Source organism: Arvicola amphibius, chromosome 3, assembly GCF_903992535.2.
Source record: "Arvicola amphibius chromosome 3, mArvAmp1.2, whole genome shotgun sequence".
Classification (NCBI taxonomy): Eukaryota; Metazoa; Chordata; class Mammalia; order Rodentia; family Cricetidae; genus Arvicola; species Arvicola amphibius.
The window spans coordinates 73,786,908-73,802,826 of NC_052049.1; the positions used below are offsets into that span (position 1 = coordinate 73,786,908).

Here is a 15,919-nt window from a genome sequence, read left to right on the forward strand (position 1 = left end):
GCCTAGACTCTAGTTACAAGTCGATGCATTCCATAGCTCATTCTTCCTGTGTATCTGCTCCCCACCCCTCCTCAGAAACTTCCTGGAGTTCTTCAGCATTTTCTAAATGCTTTTGATATTTATGGAGATGAAACTGAAGTTTTTCTCCTTTTTTCCTACAGCATAAAATGTAAAATAATTTTTATGAGCAGTAGAAGTTCGGTCATCAGACAGCCACATACAACAACATGAAAGCCTAGCAGCTTCAGGAATAACCCTGATGCCTATGGTGAGGTCTGCAAAGGTCCACCGTGTAGAATTTACATAGAATTTATTTACATCTCAGAGGAAAGCTATTTAATTCATGCTGAAAATCTTACCAAAGAAAATTAGTGTTTATTCACAGTCCTCAATAATGGGAATAGCTTCAAGATTAGCAAAAGGGTATCTGCCTCTGTGACATTTACTCATACTTCCTTGAGTCACAGAGATCGTAACACATTATTCTATTTTGTTAATATCAATTCTTTAGTACTAAGGTATTGTGACAAAAGAAGATAGCCCAATCATGATAAACAGCACACAAGAGTTATAGTGGAGGTTGCACATACTAGTCAGCTTAAAAATTATTGAAAGTTGTATTGCTCATTAAACAATAGATAAATATACTTCTAAATAAATATAAATTACATGTAACATACACAACTTAAAAGAAGAAATCAATCAACATAAAGTAATACAAATATAAAGAGTAATGAGAAATTCACAATTTATAACAATTATGTCATCCTATAGTCTTTTACTTCAGAGATGAACCACACTGGTAACGTCGTGCCAGTAGGTGTCTGCACACAATCCTTTATTTTCAAGAAGTTGCTATTATAAGGTAGACAGTCTGCAAATTTGTCTCCTATTCAACTGCTTTATTTGACAGTAACAACATGATGCCTAAGGTAATCAAAATTGAGCTCACAAACACAAGCCTTATTCGCTGTGATTTTATAACAAGTTTTTCTGAATCAGCAAAGTCTACTTTTCTTACAATTCCAAGATCCAAGTAACAATTAAGATATTTTAATTGAAGCACTTTACCCATTAAGTCGCCTCCCTATCCATTGTCTCAAATATTTTAAAAGATGATTTAGCATCTAGCACTTCCAAAGAAAATTACTAGTTTTCATATTGTTCAGCACTAGGGTTGGGGGGGGGGCAAACCCAGACCTTCTCACATGCTATACAAACACTACGACTGAGGCATACCAGTAATACAATTTTAATGGGAGAGACAAATAAGTTATCTTTAAATAAGTTGTAAATGCTCAATTTTCTTACATGTGCACATATCCCTGGTGTGATCTTCTGTTAGAAACACATCATATAACAAATGTTGATCCGTAAATATATTCTGCTGAGATTGTCTTGTCACAGAGAGATTTCAAACTCCCCCCCCCCCAGGTTTCTTAATATTGATTGCTACTTTTTTTAACAACTAGTAAAATACCAATAAAATGTATAAATAAGTTAGCCATTGCTTTTTGGGTTTTGTTTTGTTTTTGCTTTACTTTTCTTCTTGTCTCATAACCTCATCAACTCCTGAGTATCTTTATCATGGCAGTATGAAGCAGTAAGGGAATCAGATCAGTGTGGGAACAGTAGCCAGTCAGCTAGAAACATTTAATATAGCAGCATGTTTTGTATCTCAATCATTCTAATGTATCCTGGGGAGATAAATATTAATAAGACATGGAAACTTCTTAAGGAGCTATTTAACATAAATAAATTCTTTGTACAAGTCAGACAATAGTTTTACAGTAATAAACATTTAAACAAATTACCAAGGAACTAGCAACATGAATCAGAAGGTGAGGTCATCTGCTTATGTGTCTGAAAACATGGGTTTGATTACCAGAATCCATGTGGTAAAAGCAGACAACTAACTGCCGATGGTTGTTTTCTGAACTGTACCATGGCATGTGAGTATATCAATGAACACACACACACACACACACACACACACACACACACACACACCTGAATAAAAATAAATAAATACATAAGTAAATGCCAAGGAAAGTGATGGTGAGAATTATAAATTTTAACTCTAGCAACTGGAGAGATTGCTTAGCCTTAAGAGCAATTGCCGTTTTACCAGAGGACTCAAATTCAGTTTCCAGCATGCATATTTACTAGGTGGCTCACAACCACCTATGTGTAATCCTCTCTCTAGGATTCACACCCTTTTCTGATTTTTGAGGGTATGCATTGGCACATAGTATGCACATGTGCATGTAATTTTTTTTTAAAGGAAGTAAATAAAGAAATAAATGTCTAACTGTAAGTCAGGCATGGTAGGGCACACCTTTAATCCCAGCACTCAGGAGGCAAAGGCAAGCAAATCTCTGAGATTGAGGCCAGACTAGTTTACAGAGTGAGTTCTAAGACACATAGAAAACTGGTCTTGAAAAATAAAAAAAAATAAATAAATAAAACAAAACAAAAATATTCTTACTGTAAAGATTGGAGGTCTCAGAAAGAAATGAAGATAGACTTTTAAATATAAACACTACTTTATTTATTTATTTATTTATTTATTATTATTAAAAATTTCTACCTCCTCCCCACCTCCCATTTCCCTCCCCCTCCCTCCATACTGATCAATATCTTGCATATCACCATAGAAGCTTCATCTGGCGATGGATGGAGATAGAGACAGAGACCCACATTGGAGCTCAGGACTGAGCTCCCAAGGCCCAAATGAGGAGCTGAAGGAGGGAGAACATGAGCAAGGAAGTCAGGACCATGAGGAATGCACCCACCCACTGAGACGGTGGGGCTGGTCTAATGGGAGCTCACCAAGGCCAGCTCCACTGGGACTGAAAAAGCATGGGATCAAACCAGACTCTCTGAACGTGGCCGACAACGAGGGCTGACTGAAAAGCCAAGGACAATGGCACTGGGTTTTGATTCTACTGCATGTACTGGCTTTGGGGGAGCCTAGTCTGTTTAGATAAGCACCTTCCTGGACCTGGATGGAGGAGGGAGGTCCTTGGACTTCCCGCTGGGCAGAGAACCCTGACTGCTCCTTAAACAATACTTTTATACAAGTATTTTTGTAAAATGAGATGGTTAGGAGTTCATTGTTGATGAAAATGATATCTACTAACAGAAACCCTGTTTGTTGCAAACATACTTTTATTATTTAATAACTTCATGTTATAGAGACATTTATTATTTTGTTTGTCTTCTAAACATTTGGTTTCCTTCTTTTGTTCCATTCCATAGTATATTTTGTTTTTTTTTTTTGTTTTTCGAGACAGGGTTTCTCTGCAGCTTTTTTAGAGCCTGTCCTAGACCTAGCTCTTGTAGACCAGGCTGGCCTTGAACTCACAGAGATCCGCCTGCCTCTGCCTCCCGAGTGCTGGGATTAAAGGCGTGCGCCACCACCGCCCGGCTTCCATAGTATATTTTAATTTTGTTGCTTTTATTTCTTGAAAATTTCATACAGTATATTTTTATTATAACCTTTCTTCTCCAACAACCCCTCCGAGACACCCATAACTCTATACCCACAGAACTTCATGTTCTTTCTCTCTCTTTAAAACATAAACAAAAAAACATAGAGCAGTAGGACTGCCCTGGAATGTAGTTGACTTATAGCCAGTGTCACTCCATTGAAGCAAACTGTTTTCCCCCTTCCAGTGTTATCAACTGCACATAGATTTTTGAATAGTGACAAGACTTTGTGATCACTTTACCTTCTCCAAGGCAGGAGTTTGTTTGATTTGTGCAGATCTTGTGTATGCTATCATAATATCTTTGTGCTCATGTGTGCATTGACCATTTTGTGTCTGGAAAATGTTATTTACATGAACTCATCAACCATGTCTGGCTCTTGCAATCTTTCTGCTTCCTCTTTCACATAGATTTCTGAACTTTGAGGAGTGATGTGATAGAGGGACCATGTTTAAAGCTTAGTGCTCCAAAGACTCTCATTCTGTGCACATTGTCCAGTAGTGTGTCTTTATGTTAATTATCATCTACTGCAAGAATAAGATTCTCTAATGAGGGTTTAGAGATCACAGATTTATGAAGCTAGCAATATGTCATTGGTACGGTCTATTGCTGTATTCATTTAGTGATTAAGAGCAGGTATTTCCCTTAGGCCCATTACCTATCTAATCTCATATTCTTGGTCTCATTAACATTATTAGGCATGGGTTCCATCTTATGGAGTGATCTTTAAATTCAGTGTGTGCCACTAATGTGTTAATGGGTATATGCTTCCTGCAGGTTGCTATTGTAGCTCACAGGGTTAATAGCTGATTAAAATTGGTGATTACTTTTCTCCTCTCATAGCATGTATAGGACCTTTCAGCACTATGAGTGTTAGTCAGTATGGGTCAAGCATCAAGTTGAACACCAGCTCAATTTCTCCAACTTTGGTGACATAAGTATATGGTGTTATCAGCAATATGATTTTACCATCAGGTTGTAGAGGATAATCAATAGTATTGGCAGTATTCTGTAATGTTTTAGAGTTATCTATAGGAGCAATTTGACTAACACAAAAAGTAGTACCTGTTACTGCTAGTGATGGTTTTATTTGGTAGTATATGGTGACTACTTGGGGTATTGTCTTCTCCATTATACGGTAACCGCATTTAAACTCCTTTTATATGCATATCTTTTAGAAAGTTTCTACAGTAGTAGACACTTTCCTGTGGCTTTTTCAAAATGCCTTTAGAGTTAGTTGTCCCTCTCCAGATTTCCTCACCTAACACACTCTCCCACCATTCCCCTTTAAATCCTCTTTTTTTTTTGAATTTTTCCTTGTGTCTTTTGTAGCACTAACAGATTATGCCACTGTTTAGAATATTCTAGTATTTAGAATATTAGCATTTTATTTTAAACTTTAAAATTAAAATTTAGAAACACCAAGGAAACTGTCCAAAATTATTTAGTCTTTGCATATTGGGGCAAAGGTCCAGAACAAAACTGATTCCAAGGCAGACAATTTAATCACTATAAAAAGCACTTAGAGAAATTCTTATATACACCTAGAAAAATTAGATTCATAAATAAACTATAGACTGCATAGAAGATGGAGGGCAGCATAAATACCCAAATGCAATAAATCTAATTGCACAATCTTGTCTCCTTAAACCCAGCCCCAGGAGCTGCGAAGAATGATATTTTGTAGCTCAAATTATAATTGGTCTAAAAATAAAAACCCAGAGTCAAGATATTGGAGTAAATGCTGGAAGATCAGAAAAGCAGAGCACCCAGCCCAGCAACTAGTTCTTACCTCTAGTAATCCTGTCTCTAGGATTCCTCAAACTGAATGTCTTGTGCTGCTTTCTCCTCCTGCCTTACATTCTTCTCTCTGCCCAGTCATATCCCTTCCTGTCTCTACCCTTCTTTGTGCTGAGATTAAAGATGTGTGTCTCCTAAATACTGGGATTAAAGGTGTAAGCCACCACCACCACAGTCTGTTCTGTTTCTCTTTTAGACTGATTCAATCTTGGCTAGCCCGAGGTGGCCTTGAACTCATAGAGATCCACCTGCCTCTATCTCCCAAGAACTGGGATTAAAGGTGTGTGCCACCACTGCCTGGCCTTTATGGATATCTACTGTGGCTAGCTCAGAACTCTGATCTCCAGGCAAGCCTTATATGTTACAGTAAGAACAAAATTTCACCACATTATTCAGAATTCTTCATGAAGCACAGGGCTGTGCTGTGCCTTGAAACTTGTGGCCTATAGGAGCTGTTTGCTCCATTTCAATTTTTACATATTATCTATCAGTCCTTTTTTTCTTTCCCTAGTTGTCAACAGTCAGGATCCTGAGAGTGCAGTACATTTTCATGGGATTTTTCAGAAAGAGGGAAATAATCTAATAACTTTGTGGGTCTCTAGTGGAGATGGAAATGGCCCACTTTTTTTTAAAATCATGGTCATGGCAATAACTATGCCCCTGTCTGGAAGGGATGATGATTCACCAAAAGCAGTCATTCCCTGTTGTAGGCTCACTATAAATAAGTTAATAGCTATGCTAATTTGGAAAGTTGTTTTGTTTTATTTAAAATATATTATTTTCTACAAGAGAGTAAACTGAAGCAACCACCACTTAGGAAAAAGATAACACAAAAGATCTTTTCTTTCTGCTTCTGTGGACAGCTTTGTTCTGCTGCTTAGGTGGGTTTTATGACAGTCATGCTTTCCTGCATGTATGAGTCACTATATTTATTTGAAATTTATGCAGGAACCTGTGTGCAACACCTTAAGCTGTTTTGTTAGCTCAGTTGTTTTAATCTTTGCTGTTTTTTTAGTTCACTGGGAATTTTGAAAACTTCCTAATCTTCTATTTTGTTTTTCTGTGTTTTCATTCTGAAATTTTAATATTCAAAATAAGAAAGTTGAACTAATATCAAAAACTTAATAGGCCAAAAAAATCATGTAAATAAGAATTTTTCAAACCTCAAACTTTTTTATCATTTTCCACCAAATATATACTCCTATTAACTACTTAAACAGTAGAGAAATATGAATATATAACAAATAAAAAAGGTAACTTTTAGCTATATTTTAAATAAAATTCTAGAAAAAAAACAGTACTGATGGTCACTGATACTAGTCTTCAGCAATATAATATGAGAGCAACTATATTGAATGGTGCTTATGATGGCTAGTATTACCATCTTAATATAGAATCACCTGGGAGATTAAAGTCTGACTATGACTGTGCAGAATTACCTTCATTTAGCTTTTGTCTACGAGGTCTCTGGCCAGCAAGGGGCCCTGATCCTGTACCAGAAGATCCATCGGTAGGGTGAGTGTGTTTTAAACTGGCGGCAGAAGGCCGGGAAAGGGAGCACAGACATTCCTCAACCCCCTAAACTTTCTGGTCATTCTGCAAGGGCTTCTCTCTTCGGCTACCTCCTATCCCATCCTAGCTTGATCCCAGGCACCTCTTCTCTTCCTTGGAGTCATAAGATCCCCCAGCTTAGCCTGCTTTGGGGCTGTGACGAGGTGGGAGTTCCTTTGTTTCACTAAGCCTGCAAGCATCAAGCTAGGCCTTTTGCCTGTGAGGTCTCTGGCCAGCAAGGGGCCCTGATACTGTACCAGAAGATCCATCGGAGAGGTGAGTGTGTTCCTGACTTCCCGGCAGAAGCCCCAGAAAGGGAGCACAGACACTCCTCAACCCCTGAAACTTTCTGGTCATTCTACAGGGGCTTCTTTCCCCACTACTACCTCTCTTTTCCTATCCCATCCTAGCTTGCTCCAAGGTACCCCTTCCCTTCTTTGGGGCCAGAACATCCCCCAGCTCGGCCTATTTTGGAGCTGAGATGGGGTGGTAGGTGCAACCGGGTGGGAGTTCCTTTGTTTCACTAAGCCTGCAAGCAGCAAGCTACTCCTTTTGTCTGTGAGGTCCCTCGGCAGCAAGGGACCCTGATCTTGTACCAGAAGACCCATCAGAGAGCATTTGAAGGAAGAGATGGGCAGGGGCCAATGTAAGAATTCCTCCAACAGTCTGAAAAACAACATGATAACACCAGAACCCAGCAAACATAGAACAGGAAGACTTGAACACTGTAGAGAGCTGTGCTGTGCTGCGCTGGTTTCTGCCTTCCACCCCTCTCGTGGGTGAGTGCTCTCAGTCACATACTATCTCCATATATGGCCTAGTTTGAGAATGTGCTCTCAATCACGTACTATCCCCATATATGGCTTAGGTTGAGTAAATGCTCTCAGTCATATATTTTCCAATATATGGTTTAGGTTGAGAATGTGGCTTGCTTTCGCGAACCTGGACCTATCCGCATTTCCCATGTGGCTTGCTGGGGCTGGCTACTCAGAGGCTATTTGAGCTGTGGGCTGACTTTTCCCGGGGTTCAGAAGATTGTTCAAGGTTCCCGAATAAAGTGCAGAAAGAAGAGTCTGTATCGTGTCTTCCTTGCTGGTCCAGGCGGTGCGACAAGTGGTGGCCCGTATGGGGAGCCACTTCTTTTATCAAAGACTCAGAACTTTCTACAGCTGGGGCAGTGCACTGGTGAGTTCCCAGGTAAGGTGGGAATCCGCGACAAGGGGGGGGGGGGGAATTGCTCTGTTCTGTAAATAAAGAAAGAGCAAGCACGACAAGAGCAGGTGAGTTCCCAGATAAGGCGGCTCCGGAATCCGCGACTAGAGCGGTGTAGTTGCTCTACTCTGTAGATAAAGAGAGAGCGAAGAGCGGTTTCGTGAGTTCACAAGCCGAAAGTAGGAGGGGAAACAGAGTAAAATATGGGAGCTTCTCAGTTGTACCCAATTTTTTGGCTCTTAATGAGCTGCTTCGTTCTAAGAATTTAAAGATTAAAAGGAGTACCTTAGAAAGATCTTTAGAGGAGTACGATACCATTGCACCATGGTTCCCAGTTTCAGGGAGCTTGTCGATTGTGTCGTGGGAAAAGTTAGGAAAGGTTTTAGATTTTGCATTTGAACAGGGAATGCTTAAAACCGGTGTCAGACCAATTTGGAAGCTCGTAAGGAGCTGCCTTGAGGATCAGCGCTGCAGTGAAGTGGTGAAAAATGGACAGGCAGTGTTAGAGATGCTGCAAGAAGAGAGATCAGAAAAGTCAGAGAGGGCAGGCAGCGAGAAGAGCTATCAAAAGAGGGGAAAGTTATACCCAGACCTTTCTGATTTGGAAGAGTCACAGGAGGGAAGTCCAGAATCGGCTGAGTCAGATGAGGAGCTACAGGTGCTCATAGAAAAAAATGGAAAAGGTAAAATTAAGAAAAAGGGAGAGAAAAAAGGAAAAGGGGCCAAGGGCCCCGCAGCTCTGCCCCATGATCCCTTCTGCCCCTCCTCCTTATATGGAAAGAGGTCAGGGTGACTCTGGACACACCTTTTGTCCGGGTGTCTGGAGAACAGTGAGAACTGAGCTGTGGCTAGCATGTCCAGTGTTTCAAGACCCACAAGGGAACAGGTAGGAAGAACCTTTAGACTTTAAAATTATTAAATCCTTGGCTGAGTCGGTGAGAACCTATGGGACTAATGCTTCCTTCACGGTGGCACAAGTAGAAGCCCTGAATCGATATCGCATGACGCCCAGTGACTGGAGTGGGCGTGCCCATGCTTGTCTGAGCCCAGGACAATATTTCGACTGGAGAGCCTTTTTAATAGAGTTTGCAAACGAGGAGGCCTCTGCCAATTGAGCAACAGGGAATGCCGCTTGGGACAGAGATATGCTACTTGGTCAGGGTCGCTTTGCCAATCAGCAGACTAGATACCCGGTTCAAGTTTTTGAACAAGTCAATAGAATTGGCATTAAAGCCTGGAAGGCTTTGCCCAACAAAGGAGAAGTGAATGGCAATCTTACCAAGATCATACAAGGCCCTACTGAACCATTCTCTGATTTTGTCGCTTGCATGGTTGAGGCTGCAGGCAGACTTTTTGGGGATAAAGATCAGGCCATGCCGCTGATAAAGCAACTAGTATATGAACAATGTACAAAAGAATGCAAAAATGCTATAACTTCTTACAAAAGCCGAGGCCTTAAGGCATGGATGAAGGTTTGTAGGGAACTAGCAGGGCCGATCACTAATGCAGGCCTAGCAGCGGTGGTAGTTCAGCTAACACAAGGGAAAAGAACAATTTCTGGTGCCTGCTTTAAATGTGGCAAGGTAGGACATTTAAACCAGCAATGTCCAGAGAGTGGAGGTGTCCCCCAGGGGCCACCTGGCCAACAGCTAGCTCAACCAGACATTTGTCCCAGATGTAAAAAGGGGAAGCACTGGGCAAATGAATGTCGGTCTGTGAAGGACATAAATGGTCAGCCCTTATCTCAATCGGCTAAAGACTCCAGTTCAAAAAACGGGCAGCAGGGCCCCTGCCCCCAGGGCCCGCAAATATTTGGGGCAGTCGAGAGTCAGAACAAAGATAAGAGCCAGAGGGTGTGGCCTTCTCTCCGACATCCGAAGGACCACGGAGAGGGACGATGGGCTCAGCAGGACTGGACCTCCACACCACCACCAGACTCGTATTAAACCCCCAAATGGGGGTCCAGCTGGTGGATTCAGACTTTAGGGGGCCTCTCGACCCAGGATCAGTAGGACTGCTAATAGGAAGGTCCTGCAAAACACTGAGGGGACTAAGAGTTCATGCTGGAATTATAGATCCAGATTATACCAGAGTAGTCAAAATTATGGTAGAGTCACCCAGAGGCATTTCTGCAATTTCCCCTGGAGATCGGATTGCTCAGCTTATTCTCCTTCCCAGTCTTCATGGACGGTTTGAAGCCTGCCCTAAGGAAAGGGGAGACAAAGGTTTTGGCTCCTCAGGTGTGGATTTAACCTTCCTGTCCCTTGATTTAGACCATCGCCCAGTCTTGTCACTCAAGATAGATGGGAAGTGTATACTTGGCCTGTTGGATACGGGCGCTGACAAAAGTATTATAGCAAAGAAGGATTGGCCATCAGGGTGGCCTATTGAAGCCTCCTTGCAGACCCTGCAAGGCCTGGGCTATGCTAAGGCCCCGGACATGAGTTCTAGGCACTTGCAGTGGAATGATGATGAAGGCCATTCAGGCAGTATTCAGCCTTATGTATTAGAACTTGCTATTTCCCTGTGGGGGAGGGATCTGCTGAAAGACATGGGATTTAAGCTTAGTAATGAATATTCCCCAGCCTCACAATGGATGATGACAAGGATGGACTATCATCCAAGCTTTGGATTAGGAAAGACATTGCAGGGACAAAAGGATCTTATATAAGTACAGCAACGCCCTTTAGACAAGGGCTGGGTTTTTCCTAGGGGCCACTGGGGAAGGAATTCCCATTATTTGGAAAACAGAGGAGCCAGTGTGGGTTCCTCAGTGGCCTCTTTCCTCTGAGAAGCTCATGGCTGCCAATGATTTGATCACAGAACAATTAACCCTGGGCCATATTAAACCATTCATATCCCCCTGGAATATGCCTATTTTCGTAATTAAGAAAAAATCAGGAAAGTGGTGCCTATTGCATGATCTGCGAGCTATTAACAATCAAATGCAGATCATGGGACCGGTGCACCACGGGTTGCCACTGCTATCCTCTTTGCCTGCTTCCTGGCCTATTATTGTGATAGATATAAAAGATTGTTTTTTCTCCATTCTCTTGTTTTATAAGGATAGCGAGAGATTTGCCTTTACAGTTCCATCTCGTAATCATGAGGAACCAGACAAAAGATATGAGTGGGTTGTTTTACCACAAGATATGTCCAATAGCCCTACTATGTGTCAGCTATATCTAGGGAAGGCTATTGCACCCCTATGAGAAAAATTTCCTACTCTAAGATGCGTTCATTATATGGACGATATATTGCTGGCTGCTAAGAGTGAACAAATGCTGAATCAGGCCTATGTGGAGACAGTTAAATTTCTTAAAAGGAGAGGGCTTTATATAGCCCCTGAAAAGGTGCAAAAGGATAAAATTGTTAATTATTTAGGAGCAAGAATTTGTGAGAAACAGATTATCCCTCAAAAGATAGAATTGAGAAAAGATGGTTTAAAGACACTAAATGATTTTCAAAAGCTGTTAGGGGACATAAATTGGATTAGATGTTATCTAAAATTACTGAATTATGAGTTAAAACCATTGTATAATGTTTTAAATGGAGATTCCGCTTTGGACTCCCCAAGACAATTGACTACTGAGGCACAAGAAGCATTGAAAAGGTTAGAGAATAAATTACAAGACGCCTTCTTACAAAGGATACAAGAGGATAAAGATGTTGCCTTATGCATTCTTCCCTCATATTGCCAACTCACAGGACTCTTGTGGCAGAATGGGCCATTGCTTTGGATTTATCCTAAGATATCTCCAGCAAAATCTCTTGAACATTATCCTACTGCTGTAGCGATTTTAGCCTTGACCGGAATTCTGCAGTGCTTACAATATTTTGGGGTTGCCCCCGTAACTATTATAGTGCCTTATTCCAGTCATCAAGTTAAGATTTTGTGTGCCACAATATATGATTGGGCTATATTATGATGTAGTTTCGATGGTGATATAGATAATCATTACCCTAAACATTCATTGTTAGGATTTTTTAGGGAGCATCCTGTGATATTGCCTAAGATGACATCTTTACAGCCTATTCCCATGGCCCCAAATGTGTTTACAGATGGATCTAAGACAGGCTGTGGGGTATATATGATAAATAAACAGGAACCTGTAATGCATCAATTTCAACCTGGTTCCCCTCACATTATAGAGTTAAAAATTGTAATAGAGGTTTTTAAGGCTTGCCCTTTTGCCTTTAATTTGATATCAGATTCTGCTTATGTGGTAAATCCCCTTAAGATTTTAGAAGTAGCTGGTCCTATTAAAAGCTCCAGTTCAGTCTGCCTTCTATTTCAACAGTTACAGAATCTAATTTGGCAAAGAAAAAATTGTTTTTATGTTCAACATATTAGAGCTCATACAGGTCTACCAGGTCCACTATGTGAGGGGAACAATATAGTTGACCTATGGACTAGGAAGGAATGTATATTCCTGAGATCTGCCGTGGAGAAGGCAAGGGTTTTTCACAAAACTTTTCATGTTAACGCAAAAGCATTGCAACAAAAATTCTGCCTTTCTTGAGCAGATGCTCGACAAGTGGTTTTAGATTGCCCTCAATGTGTAATTCATTTCCATTCGCCTAGCACCAGGGTAAATCCCCGAGGTCTTCTGCCTCTTAATATCTGGCTGATGGATGTGACACATATTTCTGAATTTGGCAATCTTAAATATGTGCATGTTTTAGTTGACACCTGCTCGGGCGTGATACATGCCACGACTCTCACAGGAGAAAAGGCACGTAATGTGATTACCTAGAAGCATGGGCAGCTTGGGGCAAACCTTCCCAATTAAAGACTGATAATGGACCTGCTTACACAGGTCAAAGTTTTTCCTCCTTTTGCCGCCAAATGGAGGTACAGCTTATTCATGGCCTACCCTATAACCCTCAAGGTCAAGGCATTGTGGAACGCGCTCATCGTACACTCAAAGAGTGCCTGCAAAAACAAAAAGGGGGAATAGGCCATGGCCATACCCCGAGGGAGAGACTTTCCCTTGCCTTATTTACCATTAATTTTTTTTTTTAAATTTGGATGCTCACGGTCGCTCTGCAGCTGATAGACATCAAAACCCCCATAGTCATGTACAAGGGATGGTAAAATGGAAAGATATTCTGACAGGGCTCTGGCACGGGCCTGATCAATGCTGGCATGGGCATTGAGGTTCCGTTTGTGTTTTTCCCCAGGACCGACAGGACCCCGTGTGGATCCCTGAACGATTGATCAGGCGAGTCCAAGACCATGAGGATCAGGAGACTGGCGCTGACTGTACTATGGCTCATCTTACTGGTGATTCCAAACGGACGGATGGAGCTGAGATAGGGAATTCTTTCAGTGTTTCCATGGCCGATGCCAATTTGCCACGATACTAAGCTGTTTCCCCGTCTGTTTAGCAGCAATAAAAGCCTTGATGTTCCTTATTTGCCATTAGAAACGGATTTAGCCCCCATATGAGAAAATAGATCTTTCAACTTAGAAGGGACCTTATGTTTTTATATAGTCTATAATATTTCTGAAGTATCTTCCTGCATTCCCTTGTATAACCCAACAGCTGGCTGGTTTGATTTGCCCCCGGATTCTGGTGGCCCTTGTCACTCGGCAAATGCCACCTGGATATCGGGATGGTGGCCTGCTAAAATGGGCGATGGTATCCCTCCACGCCAACCGAAGTGGGCTCCCTATTGCTGGGGAGCATTGGGGAAAATTCTGGCCTTGGACTGGTTGTCAGTCCCACACAGTAACTTGGGTTGATGAAGCGCAGCGCTTTTCCTTTTCCCCAGGGATTAGCATGGGTTTTAATAAAAGCTTCGCAGGGTTTAATTTCAGTGATCAAAATCATTTTCAAAGTTATGTGTCTAATCCTTTTGATAATTGGCTGCTGTGTGGAATTAATGGTAGCTGTTTGAATTTAGAACCCATGATCATGATTGGCGGAGGGGCTCATGGTGTTAGCCAGTTTACCTGGAGTACCTCTCACCCATGGGAGCCTGGCAGCCCTAAGTCCTCGCAACACCAGACCGTCAAGATCTCAGACGGAGTCACTGTCATATATTCAGTTCAAGCAGGCTGTTCAGTTATCTTTTAGGTAATTGGACTGGAGAATTTGATGCTATGATCGAACAACTAAGGATGGCCATTGTTACCAGGAATTCTACCCGAGTGGACACCAGAATGGCTGAAGGACTTTCGTCCTGGATTTCCACGGCGATGAACCATCTGAAGGAGTGGGCGGGTTTAGGAGCATTGACTGGTCTCATGGTAATTGTCTCCCTAGCTTGTCTGTGGTGCATCTGTCGGATTAGAGATTCTCAGCGTCGCGATGCAGCCGTGATTATACAAGCCTTTGCAGCCATAGAGGCTGGCCAATCTCCCCATGCATGGATAGCTACTATGAAACATTAATTTGACGTATTCAGGGTGCGAGGCAAGACACTGCACTCAAAAACGGTTGTCCACCAACCTTGAGAAGGGCACGCCTGCTGCATGTGGGTTGATGCCCAAGACCCCACCTCTGGAAAATGGCATCGAGCTGGCCTGGAACTCCCTGCATGGAAGACACTCAGGGAAGATCAGTGCAAAGCTCTTGGTTCACAGAGAGCAGGCCTCTACTCTTACCTGTGGTGTTAAAAAGGGGGAACTGTAGAGAGCTATGCTGTGCTGCGCTTTGAAGTTGGCTCTGGTTTCCGCCCTCCACGCCCCTTGTGGGTGAGTGCTCTCAGTCACATTCTATCCCCATATACGGCCTAGTTTGAAAATGTGCTCTCAGTCACATAATATCCCCATATGTGGCTTAGGTTGAGTATATGCTCTCAGTCATATATTTTCCCATATATGGTTTAGGTTGAGAATGTGGCTTGCTTTCGTGAACCTGGACCTATCCGCATTTCCCACGTAGCTTATTGGGGCTGGCTACTCAGAGGCTATTTTAGCTGTGGGCTGGCTTTTCCCGGAGTTCAGAAGATTGTTCAAGGTTCCCGAATAAAGTGCAGAAAGAAGAGTCTGTGTCGTGTTTTCCTTGCTGGTCCAGGCGGTCGCGACAGAACACCCTAATCCAGAGGTAGAAAAAATAGACATTATGAAAGTGATAGAGTCCCTTAAACAGGATGTGAAAAAGTCCTTTAAAGAAATGGATGAGAAGAATAACAAAAAGTTTGAAAAATGAATAAATCCCTAAAAGATACCCTAGGAAATTAAGAAAAAACAATCAAACTGAAAATGGAAACAGTTCAAGACTTGAAAACAGAAATGGAGGCAATGAAGAAAACACAAACTGAGGGCCGGCTGGATATGGAAAATCTAGGTAAATGAACAGAGACTACAGAGACAAGCATAACCAACAGAATATAAAATATAGAAGAAAGAATCTCAGATGCTGAAGACACTATAGAGCAAATAAATGCACTGATCAAAGAAAACAGCATATCCAAAAAATTCTCATCACAAAACATCCAGGAAATCTAGGACATAATAAAAAGGCCAAACCTAATAATAACAGGGGTAGAAGAAGGAGAAGAATTACAGCTCAAAAGCCAAGAAAATATATTCAAAAAATTATAGAAGAAAACTTTACCAACCTAAAGAATGATATTCCTATGAAGGTTCAAGAAGCATACAGAACAACAAATAGACTGTATCAAAAAAAACCCATCCCCTCTCCATATAATAATCAAAACACAAAACATACAAAATAAAGAAAGAATATTAAGAGCTGCAAAGGAAAAAGGTCAAGTAACATATAAAGGTAAACCTATCAGACTTCCTCCTGACTTCTCTATGGAAACCATGAAAGTCAGAAGGTCTTGGATAGATGTGCTGCATACACTAAGAGGCCATGGATGCAAGCCCAGACTGCTATACCCAGTCAAG

The 15,919-nt window shown here is 41.6% G+C and overlaps 1 pseudogene; it reads left to right on the forward strand.

Moving 5' to 3' along the window:
- The first annotated feature begins 13,995 nt into the window (after window positions 1-13,995).
- Window positions 13,996-15,919, forward strand: part of LOC119809249 — a 151,005-nt pseudogene continuing 149,081 nt past the window's right edge.